We start from the raw sequence: 15,210 nt of genomic DNA, 5'->3' as shown, positions 1-15,210 counted from the left end.
ACACGAGATCGAGTGGTTAACCCCTTATGAATATCGCCGAGGATGGAGTTCACGGGGTGATCTCGTTGTATCGCTTGGTGGACTCTTCGGTGAGGCGGTCTTTGTGAAAGGGAAATAGGCTTACACCTTTTCCTAATTGATTTTGGTGGTTGAAGTGCCCAACACAAATAATTGGACTAACTAGTTTGCTCTAGATTATAAGTTTTTACAGGTGCCAAAGGTTCACAACAAACTAATAAAAAGACCAAGAAAGGGTTCAAATGAAGAGAGCAAAAGACAACCCAAAGGCAGCCCTGGTCTTGCGCACCGGACACTGTCCGGTGCACCACTGGACACTGTCCGGTGCACCAGGGAACCCAACTCCAAACTTGCCACCTTCGGGAATTCTGGGAGCCACTCCGCTATAATTCACCGGACTGTCCGGTGTAGCACCGGACTGTCCGGTGTGCCAGCGGAGTAACGGCTATACCGCGCCAACGGTCGTCTGCAACGCTACAGTGAAACGCTACAGTGCGTGACTGCGCGCGCAGAAGTCAGAGCAGGCGTCAGAAGGCGCACCGGACAGTGAACAGGACCTGACCAGTGCACCACCGGACTGTCCGGTGGCTCAGTTGTCAGAAGCTTCAACTGTCAGAACCCAACGGCCTGGTGACGTGGCTGGCGCACTAAACAGTGTCCGGTGGCGCACCGGACTCTCCGGTGCGCCATACGACAGAAGCCTTCACCAACGGTCAACTTGGTGGTTGGGGCTATAAATACCTCCAACCACCACACTTCAATGCATCCAAGTTTTCAGCCTTTAAACCTCATACAAGAGCTCTAGACTTCATTCAAAAGACACAAACAAGAGATCAAATCCTCTCCCAAGTCCAAAGATCATTCCAATCAAATAGTGACTAGTGAGAGAGACAATTGTGTTCATTTGAGTTCTTGCGCTTGGATTGCTTTTCTTCTTCCTTCTTTCTTGTTTCCAACTCAATTGTAATCAAGGCAAGAGACACCAATTGTGTGGTGGTCCTTGTGCGGACTTAGTGTCCTGATTGATTGAGAAGAGAAGTTCACTCGGTCTAGGTGACCGTTTGAGAGAGGGAAAGGGTTGAAAGAGACCCGGTCTTTGTGACCACCTCAACGGGGAGTAGGTTTGCAAGAACCGAACTTCGGTAAAACAAATCACCGTGTCATCCACTCTTATTCGCTTGTGATTTGTTTTTGCCCTCTCTTGCGGACTCGAATTTAATTCTAACGCTAAACGCGGCTTGTAGTGTGTGCTTAAGTTTGTAAATTTCAGATTTGCCTATTCACCCCCCTCTAGGAGACTTTCAATTGGTATCGGAGCACCCTGCTTCATTAGAGCCTAACCGCTCGAAGTGATGTCGGGAGAACACGCCAAGAAGGAGATGGTGACCGGCGAGAAGCCTGCCACAAGCCATGGGAAGGCTCCATCCGGGGAGTCCGACAACAAGGTGAAGGGATCCCCTTCACACGACAAGTCACGTTGGAGCGGCGAGAAGAAAAAGAAGATGAAGAAAGTGGTCTACTACGAGACCGACTCTTCATCGCCATCCACCTCCGGCTCCGACATGCCGTCCGTCACTTCTAAGCGCCATGAGCGCAAGAAGTTTAGTAAGATTCCCCTACGCTATCCTCGCATTTCCAAACGTACTCCTTTACTTTCCGTCCCTTTAGGCAAACCACCCATGTTTGATGGTGAATATTATAATATGTGGAGTGACAAAATGAGGCACCATCTAACCTCACTCCACACTAGTATTTGGGATGTTGTTGAAATTGGAGTACATGTACCATTGCCGGGGGATGAAAACTATGACTCGGACGAAGTTGCCCAAATCCGGCACTTCAACTCCCAAGCCACCACTATACTCCTCGCCTCTCTAAGTCGAGAGGAGTATAATAAGGTGCAAGGGTTGAAAAGCACCAAAGAGATTTGGTACGTGCTCAAAACCACGCATGAAGGAGACGAGGTGACCAAGATCACCAAGAGGGAAACGATCGAGGGGGAGCTCGGTCGCTTCATGCTTCACCAAGGGGAGGAGCCACAAGCAATGTACAACCGGCTCAAGACATTGGTGAACCAAGTGCGCAACCTTGGGAGCACCAAATGGGATGACCATGAGATGGTCAAGGTTATTCTTAGATCACTCGTATTTCTTAACCCTACTCAAGTTCAATTAATTCGTGGTGATCCAAGATATAAACTAATGTCTCCCGAGGAAGTAATAGGAAAATTTGTGAGCTTTGAATTGATGATCAAAGGCTCCAAGAAAATCATCGAGAAAGGTGCCACCTCAACACCCGAGGTGCAACCCGTCGCATTCAAGGCGACGGAAGAAGAAAAGAAGGATTCTACACCAAGTAGGATTCCCATCGACGCCTCCAAGCTCGACAATGAGGAAATGGCGCTCATCATCAAGAGCTTCCGCCAAATCCTCAAGCAAAGGAGGGGGAAAGATTACAAACCCCGCTCCAAGAAGGTTTGCTACAAATGTGGTAAGCCCGGTCATTTTATCGCTAAATGTCCTTTGTCTAGTGATAGTGACAGGGGCGACGACAAGAAGGGAAAGAGAAGAGAGAAAAAATAGGTATTACAAGAAGAAGGGCGGCGATGCCCATGTTTGCCGGGAGTGGGACTCCGACGAGAGCTCCACCGACTCTTCCTCCGACGAGGACGCCGCAAACATCGCCGTCACCAAAGGCCTTCTCTTCCCCAACGTCGGCCACAAGTGCCTCATGGCAAAGGACAGCAAGAAGAAGAAGGTAAAATCAAGATCCTCCACTAAGTATGCAACCTCTAGTGATGAGGATAATTCTAGTGATGATGAGGATAGCTTGCTCACTCTTTTCGCCAATCTTAACATGCAACAAAAGGAGAAATTAAATGACTTAATTAGTGCTATTCATGAGAAGGATGAACTCTTGGATAGCCAAGAGGACTTCCTTATTAAAGAGAACAAAAGGCATGTTAAGACTAAAAATGCTTATGCTCTAGAGGTAAAAAAATGTGAAAAATTAACTAGTGAGCTAAGCACTTGCCATGACACTATTTCTAGCCTTAGAAATGAAAATGCCAAATTAATTGCTAAGGTTGAGAAATCAAATGTTTGTGATGATTCAACTGTTAATCTTAGAAATGATAATGCTAAATTGATTGCTAAGATTGACAAATTGAATGCATCCCTCTCTAGCCTTAAAATTGAGAATGAAAAATTAATTGCTAAGGCTAAAGATTTAAATGTTTGCAATACTTCTGTTTCCAATCTTAGAGATGAGAATGCTATTTTACATGCTAAGATTGTTGAATTAAATACTTGCAAACCCTCTACATCTACCGTTGAGCATGTTACTATTTGCACTAGATGTAGAGACATTAATGTTGACGCTATTCATGATCACCTAGCTTTTATTAAACAACAAAATGTTCGCATAGCTCAACTTAGTGCCAAAATTAATGAGCATGACTTAGAAAATGAAAAAAATAAATTTGCTAGAAGCATGCTCTATAGTGGGAGACGCCCTGGCATTAAGGATGGCATTGGCTTCCAACAGGGAGGCAATGTCAAACTCAATGCCCCTCCTAAAAGATTATCTAACTTTGTTAAGGGCAAGGCTCCCATGGCTCAGGATAACGAGGGTTACATTTTATACCCTGCCGGTTATCCCGAGCACAAAATTAGGAGAATTCACTCTAGGAAGTCTCACTCTGGCTCTCATCATGCTTTTATGTATAAGAGTGAGGCATCTAGTTCTAGGCAATCCACTCATGCTAAATTGCCTAAGAAGAAAACTCCAATTGCATCAAATGAGCCTATTGTTTCATTTAAGACTTCTGATGCATCTTATGTTTTAACTAACAAATCAGGCAAAGTAGTTGCCAAATATGTTGGGGCTAAACACAAGAGATCAAAGACTTGTGTTTGGGTACCTAAGGTGCTTGTTTCTAATGTGAAAGGACCCAAGACCGTTTGGGTACCTAAGAACAAGACCTAAATTTGTTTTGTAGGTTTATGCATCCGGGGGCTCAAGTTGGATCATCGATAGCGGGTGCACAAACCACATGACAGGGGAGAAAAGGATGTTCTCCTCCTATGAGAAAAACCAAGATCCCCAACGAGCTATCACATTCGGGGATGGAAATCAAGGTTTAGTCAAAGGACTTGGTAAAATTGCAATATCACCTGACCATTCTATTTCCAATGTTTTTCTTGTAGATTCTTTAGATTACAACTTGCTTTCTGTTTCTCAATTATGTAAAATGGGTTACAACTGTCTTTTTACGGATATAGGTGTTACTGTCTTTAGAAGAAGTGATGATTCAATAGCATTTAAGGGAGTGTTAGAGGGTCACTTGTACTTAGTTGATTTTAATAGAGCTGAACTCGACACTTGCTTAATTGCTAAGACTAACATGGGTTGGCTCTAGCATCGCCGACTAGCCCACGTTGGGATGAAGAATCTTCATAAGCTTCTAAAGGGAGAGCACATTTTGGGACTAACCAATGTTCATTTTGAGAAAGACAGGGTTTGTAGCGCATGTCAAACAGGGAAGCAAGTTAGTGTTCATCATCCACACAAGAACATCATGACAACTGACAGGCCACTGGAGCTACTCCACATGGATTTATTCGGCCCAATAGCTTACATAAGCATCGGCGGGAGTAAGTACTGTCTAGTTATTGTGGATGATTATTCTCGCTTCACTTGGGTATTCTTTTTACAGGAAAAATCTCAATCCCAAGAGACTTTAAAGGGATTCTTGAGATGGGCTCAAAATGAGTTCGGCTTGAGGATCAAGAAAATTAGAAGCGACAACGGGACGGAGTTCAAGAACTCACAAATCAAAGACTTTCTTGAGGAGGAGGGCATCAAGCATGAGTTCTCTTCTCCCTACACGCCACAACAAAATGGTGTAGTAGAGAGGAAGAATAGAACTCTATTGGACATGGCAAGAACCATGCTTGATGAGTACAAGACTTCGGATCGGTTTTGGGTCGAGGCGGTCAACACCGCTTGCTACGCCATCAACTGGTTATATCTACACCGAATCCTCAAGAACACATCTTATGAATTCCTCACTGGTAAAAAGCCCAATGTTTCATATTTTAGAGTCTTTGGTAGCAAATGCTTTATTCTTGTTAAAATAGGTAGAAAATCTAAATTTGCTCCTAAGGCTGTAGAAGGCTTTTTACTTGGTTATGACTCAAACACAAGGGCATACAGAGTCTTTAACAAGTCCACTGGACTAATTGAAGTTTCTTGTGACATTGTGTTTGATGAGACTAACGGCTCTCAAGTAGAGCAAGTTGATCTTGATTAGCTAGATGATGAAGAGGCTCCATGCGTCACACTAAGGAACATGTCCATTGGGGATGTGTGTCCTAAGGAATCCGAAGAGCCTCCACAAACACAAGATCAACCATCTTCCTCCATGCAAGCATCTCCACCGACTCAAGATGAGGATCAAGCTCAAGAGGATGAAAATGATGATCAAGAAGATAAGCCACCTCAAGAGGAGGGCAATGATCAAGGGGGAGATGCCAATGATCAAGACAAGGAAGATGACAACGGTCCAAGGCCGCCTCACCCAAGAGTCCACCAAACAATCCAACGAGATCACCCCGTGAACACCATCCTCAGCGATATTCATAAGGGGGTAACCACTCGATCTCGTGTTGCTCATTTTTATGAACATTACTCTTTTGTTTCCTCTATTGAGCCACACAGGGTAGAGGAAGCACTTCAGGATTCGGATTGGGTGTTGGCGATGCAAGAGGAGCTCAACAACTTCACGAGGAATGAGGTATGGCATTTAGTTCCACGTCCTAATCAAAATGTTGTAGGAACCAATTGGGTCTTCCGCAACAAGCAAGATGAGCATGGTGTGGTGACAAGGAACAAAGCCCGACTTGTGGCCAAGGGATATTCACAAGTCGAAGGTTTGGATTTCGGTGAAACCTATGCACCCATAGCCAGGCTTTGAGTCAATTCGTATATTACTTGCCTATGCTACTTACCATGGCTTTAAGCTTTATCAAATGGACGTGAAAAGTGCCTTCCTCAATGGACCAATCAAGGAGGAGGTCTATGTTGAGCAACCTCCCAGCTTTGAAGATAGTGAGTACCCTAACCATGTTTACAAACTCTCTAAGGCGCTTTATGGGCTCAAGCAAGCCCCAAGAGCATGGTATGAATGCCTAAGAAATTTTCTTATCGCTAATGGCTTCAAGGTTGGAAAAGTCGATCCTACTCTATTCACTAAAACTATTGCAAATGATTTGTTTGTATGCCAAATTTATGTTGATGATATCATATTTGGGTCTACTAACAAATCCACTTGTGAAGAATTTAGTAGGATCATGATTCAAAAATTCGAGATGTCTATGATTGGGGAGTTGAAGTATTTCTTAGGATTTCAAGTGAAGCAACTCCAAGAGGGCACCTTCATCAGCCAAACTAAGTACATTCAAGACATACTCACCAAGTTTGGGATGAAGGATGCCAAGCCCATCCAGACACCCATGGGAACTAATGGGCATATCGATCTCGACACGAGAGGTAAATCCATAGATCAAAAGGTATACCGGTCGATGATAGGTTCTTTACTCTATTTATGTGCTTCACGATCAGATATTATGCTTTTCGTATGCATGTGTGCAAGATTCCAAGCCGATCCTAAGGAAGTTCGCCTTAAGGCCGTAAAACGAATCTTGAGATATTTAGTTTATACTCCTAAGTTTGGCCTTTGGTACCCCAAGGGATCCACTTTTGATTTAATTGGATATTCTGATGCTGATTGAGCAGGGTGTAAGATTGATAGAAAGAGCACATCAGGGACTTGCCAGTTCTTGGGAAGATCTCTGTGTGTCTTGGGCTTCAAAGAAACAAAATTTTGTAGCTCTTTCTACCGCCGAAGCCGAGTACATTGTCGCAGGCCATTGTTGCGCGCAATTACTTTGGATGAGGCAAACCCTTAGGGACTATGGTTACAAATTGACCAAAGTTCCTCTTCTATGTGACAATGAGAGTGCAATCCGCATGGTGGATAATCCCGTTGAGCATAGTCGCACTAAACACATAGCCATTCAGTATCACTTTTTAAGGGATCACCAACAACGGGGGGATATCGAGATTTCATATGTTAACACCAAAGAACAATTGGCCGATATCTTTACCAAGCCATTAGATGAGAAAACTTTTACCAAACTTAGGCATGAGCTAAATATTCTTGATTCTAGGAACTTTGATTGATATTTTTGCACACATAGCTCATTTATATACCTTTGATCATATCTCTTTCATATGCTATGACTAATGTGTTCTTCAAGTGCATTTTGTGCTAAGTCATAGATTGAAAGGGGAAATGGAGTCTTCGGCGAAGACAAAGGCTTCCACTCCACTCCATCGAATTATTCATCCTTCGTCGTCGCTCCGCAACGCTCTCCAAAATTGGTATAATCTTCACTCCTATATTATTTACCAAAGGGGAGAAAGTTTGAAAAGGGCTTATATTTAACTCACAAGTATCCGTTTTTGGCGATTCATGCCAAAGGGGGAGAAAGTATTAGCCCAAAGCAAAAGGACCGCACCACCACCAATTTCAAAAATATAGTCTTTCAAATTTGTGTTAAGAGAAGATTTTTCAATTGGTATCTTATTTATTGATATAATTTCAAATTGGTATACCCTCTTCAAAATTAATATCTAAAACCCTCTTGAGCACTAAGAGGAGGATTTCATTAAAGGGGAGTTTTGTTTAGTCAAAGGAAAAGCATTTGAAACAGGGGGGAGAAAATTTCATACCTTGAAAATGCTTCTCAAAATCTTATTCATATACCTTTGACTATTTTGCAAAAGACTTTGAAAAGAATTTCCAAAACATTTGCAAAACAAAACAAGTGGTGCAAGAGTGGTCCAAAATTTTAAATAAGAAGAAAAACCATCCATGCATATCTTATGAAATGAATATTGGTTTAATTCCAAGCAACCTTTGCACTTACATTATGCAAATTAGTTCAATTCTGCACTTTTATATTTTCTTTGGTTTGTGTTTGCATCAATCACTAAAAAGGGGGAGATTGAAAGGGAAATAGGCTTACACCTTTTCCTAATTGATTTTGGTGGTTGAAGTGCCCAACACAAATAATTGGACTAACTAGTTTGCTCTAGATTATAAGTTTTTACAGGTGCCAAAGGTTCACAACAAACCAATAAAAAGACCAAGAAAGGGTTCAAATGAAGAGAGCAAAAGACAACCCAAAGGCAGCCCTGGTCGGGCGCACCGGACTGTCCGGTGTGCCACCGGACACTGTCCGGTGCACCAGGGAACCCAACTCCAAACTTGCCACCTTCGGGAATTCTGGGAGCCACTCCGCTATAATTCACCGGACTGTCCGGTGTAGCACCGGACTGTCCGGTGTGCCAGCGGAGTAACGGCTATACCGCGCCAACAGTCGTGTGCAACGCTACAGTGCGCGACTGCGCGCGCAGAAGTCAGAGCAGACGTCAGAAGGCGCACCGGACAGTGAACAGGACCTGTCCTGTGCACCACCGGACTGTCCGGTGGCCCAGTTGTTAGAAGCTTCAACGGTCAGAACCCAACGGCCTGGTGACGTGGCTGGCGCACCAGACAGTGTCCGGTGGCGCACCAGACTGTCCGGTGCGCCATACGACAGAAGCCTTCACCAACGGTCAACTTGGTGGTTGGGGCTATAAATACCCCCCAACCACCACACTTCAATGCATCCAAGTTTTCAGCCTTCAAACCTCATACAAGAGCTCTAGACTTCATTCAAAAGACACAAACAAGAGATCAAATCCTCTCCCAAGTCCAAAGATCATTCCAATCAAATAGTGACTAGTGAGAGAGACAATTGTGTTCATTTGAGTTCTTGCGCTTGGATTGCTTTTCTTCTTCCTTCTTTCTTGTTTCCAACTCAATTGTAATCAAGGCAAGAAACACCAATTGTGTGGTGGTCCTTGTGCGGACTTAGTGTCCCGATTGATTGAGAAGAGAAGCTCACTCAGTCTAGCTGACCGTTTGAGAGAGGTAAAGGGTTGAAAGAGACCCGGTCTTTGTGACCACCTCAACGGGGAGTAGGTTTGCAAGAACCGAACCTCGGTAAAACAAATCACCGTGTCATCCGCTCTTATTCGCTTGTGATTTGTTTTTGCCCTCTCTTTCGTACTCGAATTTAATTCTAGCGCTAACCGCGGCTTGTAGTGTGTGCTTAAGTTTGTAAATTTCAGATTTGCCTATTCACCCCCTCTAGGCGACTTTCAATTGGTATCAGAGCACGGTGCTTCATTAGAGCCTAACCGCTCGAAGTGATGTCGGGAGAACACGCCAAGAAGGAGATGGTGACCGGCGAGAAGCCCGCCACAAGCCATGGTCGTCAAGCCATGGTTTGTGATGGTCGTCAAACACCAAAATCGATTATAGGAAATGTTGAGACTATTTCCCTTTCAATCTCCCCCTTTTTGGTGATTGATGCCAACACAAACCAAAGCAAATACAAAGTGTAGAAATGTAACTAGTTTGCATTTTGACAGATGTGCATAAGTTATTTTGAAATGAAAGCATTTCTAAGCAGATAAGTTTGATATGATAATTTTAACATTTTGGACTACATTTGCACCACTTGTTTTGTTTTTACAAATTCTTTTGAAAAATCTTTTCATAATCTTTTTGAAATAGTCAAAGGTATATGAATAATATTCCGAGAAGCATTTTCAAGATTCGAAATTTTCTCCCCCTATTTCAAATGCTTTTCCTTTGACTAAAACAAAACTCCCCCTGAATGAAATTCTCCTCTTAGTGTTCAAGAGGGTTTTACCAATTGAAAGAAGATTGATTATTTTTAGATACCAATTTGAAAAATACTAACCAAGTGAAAACTTCTTTTTAAAAACTTTAAAATTGGTGGTGGTGCGGTCCTTTTGCTTTGGGCTAATACTTTCTCCCCCTTTGGTAGTAATCGCCAAAAACGGAGACATTTGAGAGCCCTTTTAACTTTCTCCTCATTGGTACAAGTAATAAGAGTGAAGATTATACCAGAGTGGAGAGCGGTGTGGAGTGACGACGAAGGATAAATAATACCGATAGAGTGGAGTGAAAGCCTTGTCTTCGCCGAAGACTCCATTTCCCTTTCAATCTATGACTTAGCACAAAAATACACTTGAAAACACATTAGTCGTAGCAAATGAAAGAGATACGATCAAAGGTATATGAAGGAGCTATGGGTGCAAACTGTCAATCAAAGTTCCGAGAATCAAGTATATTTAGCTCATTCCTAAGTTTGGTAAAGGTTTTCTCATCTAATGGTTTGGTAAAGATATCGGCTAATTGTTCTTTGGTGCTAACATAAGCAATCTCGATATCCCCCTTTGTTGGTGATCCCTCAAAAAGTGATATCGAATGGCTATGTGCTTAGTGCGGCTGTGTTCAATGGGATTATCCGCCATGCGGATTGCACTCTCATTGTCACATAGGAGAGGGACTTTACTCAATTTGTAGCCATAGTCCCTAAGGGTTTGCCTCATCCAAAGCAATTGCACACAACAGTGGCCTAAGGCAATATACTCGGCTTCGGCGGTAGAAAGAGCTACTGAGTTTTGTTTCTTTGAACCCCAAGACACCAGGGATCTCCCCAAAAGCTGACAAGTCCCTGATGTGCTCTTCCTATCAATTTACACCCTGCCCAATCAGCATCGGTATATCCTATTAAATCAAAGGTGGATCCCTTGGGGTACCAAAGACCAAACTTAGGTGTGTAAACTAAATATCTCATGATTCTTTTCACGGCCCTAAGGTGAACTTCCTTAGGATCGGCTTGGAACCTTGCACACATGCATACGGAAAGCATAATATACGGTCGAGATGCACATAAATAGAGTAAAGATCCTATCATCGACTGGTATAGCTTTTGATCTACGGATTTACCTCACGTGTCGAGGTCGAGATGCCCATTTGTTCCCATGGGTGTCTTGATGGGCTTGGCATCCTTCAATCCAAACTTGGTAAGTATGTTTTGAATGTACTTAGTTTGACTGATGAAGGTGCCCTCTTGGAGTTGCTTCACTTGAAATCCTAGGAAATACTTCAACTCCCCCATCATAGACGTCTCAAATTTTTGAATCATAATCCTACTAAACTCTTCACATGTAGATTTGTTAGTAGACCCAAATATGATATCATCAACATAAATTTGGCATACAAACAAATTATTTGCAATAGTTTTAGTAAAGAGAGTAGGATCGGCTTTGCCGACTTTGAAACCATTAGTGATAAGAAAATCTCTTAGGTATTCATACTATGCTCTTAGGGCTTGCTTGAGCCCATAAAGCGCCTTTGAGAGTTTATAAACGTGATTAGGGTACTCACTATCTTCAAAGCCGAGAGGTTGCTCAACATAGATCTCTTCCTTGATTGGTCCATTGAGGAAGGCACTTTTCACATCCATTTGGTAAAGCTTAAAGCCATGTTAAGTAGCATAGGCAAGTTATATACGAATTGACTCAAGCCTAGCTACGGGTGCATAGGTTTCACCAAAATCCAAACCTTTGACTTGTGAATATCCATTGGCCACAAGTCGGGCTTTGTTCCTTGTCACCACACCATGCTCATCTTGCTTGTTGCGGAATATCCACTTGGTTCCTACAACATTTTGGTTAGGACGTGGAACAAGATGCCATACCTCATTCCTCGTGAAGTTATTGAGCTCCTCTTGCATTGTCAACACCCAATCCGAATCTCTTAATGCATCTTCCACCCTGTATGGCTCAATAGAAGACACAAAAGAGTAATGTTCACAGAAATGAGCGACACGAGATCGAGTGGTTAACCCCTTATGAATATCGCCGAGGATGGAGTTCACGGGGTGATCTCGTTGTATCGCTTGGTGGACTCTTCGGTGAGGCGGTCTTTGTGAAAGGGAAATAGGCTTACACCTTTTCCTAATTGATTTTGGTGGTTGAAGTGCCCAACAAAAATAATTGGACTAACTAGTTTGCTCTAGATTATAAGTTTTTACAGGTGCCAAAGGTTCACAACAAACCAATAAAAAGACCAAGAAAGGGTTCAAATGAAGAGAGCAAAAGACAACCTAAAGGCAGCCCTGGTCTGGCGCAACGGACTGTCCGGTGCACCAGGGAACCCAACTCCAAACTTTCCACCTTCGGGAATTCTGGGAGCCACTCCGCTATAATTCACCGGACTGTCCGGTGTAGCACCGAACTGTCCGGTGTGCCAGCGGAGTAACGGCTATACCGCGCCAACGGTCGTCTGCAACGCTACAGTGAAACGCTACAGTGCGCGACTGCGCGTGCAGAAGTCAGAGCATGTGTCAGAATGCGCACCGGACAGTGAACAGGACCTGTCCGGTGCACCACCGGACTGTCCGGTGGCCTAGTTGTCAGAAGCTTCAACGGTCAGAACCCAACGACCTGGTGACGTGGCTGGCGCACCGGACTGTCCGGTGTGCCATACGACAGAAGCCTTCACCAACGGTCAACTTGGTGGTTGGGGCTATAAATACCCCTAACCACCACACTTCAATGCATCCAAGTTTTCAGCCTTCAAACCTCATACAAGAGCTCTAGACTTCATTCAAAAGACACAAACAAGAGATCAAATCCTCTCCCAAGTCCAAAGTCATTCCAATCAAATAGTGACTAGTGAGAGAGACAATTGTGTTCATTTGAGTTCTTGCGCTTGGATTGCTTTTCTTCTTCCTTCTTTCTTGTTTCCAACTCAATTGTAATCAAGGCAAGAGACACCAATTGTGTGGTGGTCCTTGTGTGGACTTAGTGTCCCGATTGATTGAGAAGACAAGCTCACTCGGTCTAGGTGACCGTTTGAGAGAGGGAAAGGGTTGAAAGAGACCCGGTCTTTGTGACCACCTCAACGGGGAGTAGGTTTGCAAGAACCGAACCTCAGTAAAACAAATCACCATGTCATCCGCTCTTATTCACTTGTGATTTGTTTTTGCCCTCTCTTTCGGACTCGAATTTAATTCTAACGCTAACTGCGGCTTGTAGTGTGTGCTTAAGTTTGTAAATTTTAGATTTTCCTATTCACCCCCCCTCTAGGCGACTTTCACTTTGACCCTGTTCTTCTTGATCATCTTCCTTGTCTTTGTCATGGTCATCTCCCCCTTGATCATTGCCCTCCTCTTGAGGTGGCTCATCTTCTTGATTATCTTCTTCATTGTCTTGAGCCTGTTTCTCATCTTGGGTTGGTGGAGATGCTTGTATGGAAGATGATGGTTGATCTTGTGCATTAGTGGGCTCTTCGGATTCCTTAGGACACATATCCCCAATGGACATGTTCCTTAGCATGACTCATGGGGCCTCTTCATCATCTAGCTCATCAAGATCAACTTGCTCTATTTGAGAGCCATTAGTCTCATCAAACACAATGTCACAAAAAACCTTAACTAATCCAGTGGATTGGTTGAAGACTCTATATGCCCTTGTGTTTGAGTCATAACCAAGTAAAAAGCCTTCTACAGCCTTAGGAGCAAATTTAGATTTTCTACCTCTTTTAACAAGAATAAAGCATTTGCTACCAAAGACTCTAAAATATAAAACATTTGGCTTTTTACCGGTGAGGAGTTCATATGATGTCTTCTTGAGGATTCGGTGAAGATATAACCGGTTGATGGAGTAGCAGGCGGTGTTAATTGCTTCGGTCCAAAACCGGTCTAGAGTCTTGTACTCATCAGGCATGGTCCTCGCCATGTCCAATAGAGTTCTATTCTTCCTCTCCACTACACCATTTTGTTGAGGTGTGTAGGGAGAAGAGAACTCATGCTTGATGCCCTCCTCCTCAAGAAAGCCTTCAATTTGAGAGTTCTTGAACTTCGTTCCGTTGTCGCTTCTTATTTTCTTGATACTTAATCCGAACTCATTTTGAGCCCGTCTCAAGAATCCCTTTAAGGTTTCTTGGGTTTGAGATTTTTCCTGCAAAAAGAATACCCAAGTGAAGCGAGAATAATCATCCACAATTACTAGACAATACTTACTCCCGCTGATGCTTATGTAAGCTATCAGGCCGAATAAATCCATGTGGAGTGGCTCCAGTGGCCTGTTCGTTGTCATTATGTTCTTGTGTGGATGATGGGCACCAACTTGCTTTCCTGCTTGGTATAGCTACAAACCCTGTATTTCTCAAAATGAACATTTGTTAGTCCTAAAATGTGCTTTCCCTTTAGAAGCTTGTGAAGATTCTTCATCCCAACATGGGCTAGTCGGCGATGCTAGAGCCAACCCATATTAGTCTTAGCAATTAAGCAAGTGTCGAGTTCAGCTCTATTGAAATCAACTAAGTATAGCTGACCCTCTAACACTCCCTTAAATGCTACTGAATCATCACTTCTTCTAAAGACAGTAACACCTACATTAGTAAACAGACAGTTGTAGCCCATATTGCATAATTGAGAAACAGAAAGCAAATTGTAATCTAAAGAGTCTACAAGAAAAACATTAGAAATGGAATGGTCAGGTGATATAGCAATTTTACCAAGTCCTTTGACCAAACCTTGATTTTCATCCCCGAATGTGATAGCTCTTTGGGGATCTTCGTTTTTCTTGTAGGAGGAGAACATCCTTTTCTCCCCTGTCATGTGGTTTGTGCATCCGCTATCAATGATCCAACTTGAGACCCCGGATGCATAAACCTGCAAAATAGTTTTAGGCCTTGTTCTTAGGTACCCAAACAGTCTTGGGTCCTTTCATGTTATAAACAAGTACCTTGGGTACCCAAACACAAGTTTTGGAGCCCTTGTGTTTGCCCCCAACATATTTGGCAACTACTTTGCCTGATTTGTTAGTAAGCACATATGAAGCATCAAAAGTCTTAAATGAAACATTGGGTTCATTAGATGCAATAGGAGATTTCCTTTTAGGCATTTTAATATGAGTGGAATGCCTAGAGCTAGAAACCTCATTTTTATTCAGAAAAGCATGATGTGAAACATTATGAGGTTTCCTAACATGAATTCTCCTAATCTTATGCTCAGGATAACCAGCAAGATATAAAATGTAACCATCGTTATCCTGAGCCATGGGAGCCTTGCCCTTAACAAAGTTAGAGAATTTCTTAGGGGCATTAAGTTTGATATTGCTTCCCTGTTGGAAACCAATGCCATCCTTAATGCCAGGGCGTCTCCCATTATAGAGTATGCTTCTAACAAATTT

This window comes from Zea mays, chromosome 1 (genome assembly GCF_902167145.1).
Source record: "Zea mays cultivar B73 chromosome 1, Zm-B73-REFERENCE-NAM-5.0, whole genome shotgun sequence".
NCBI lineage: Eukaryota > Viridiplantae > Streptophyta > Magnoliopsida > Poales > Poaceae > Zea > Zea mays.
Note: the sequence above shows the minus strand (reverse complement) of the source record.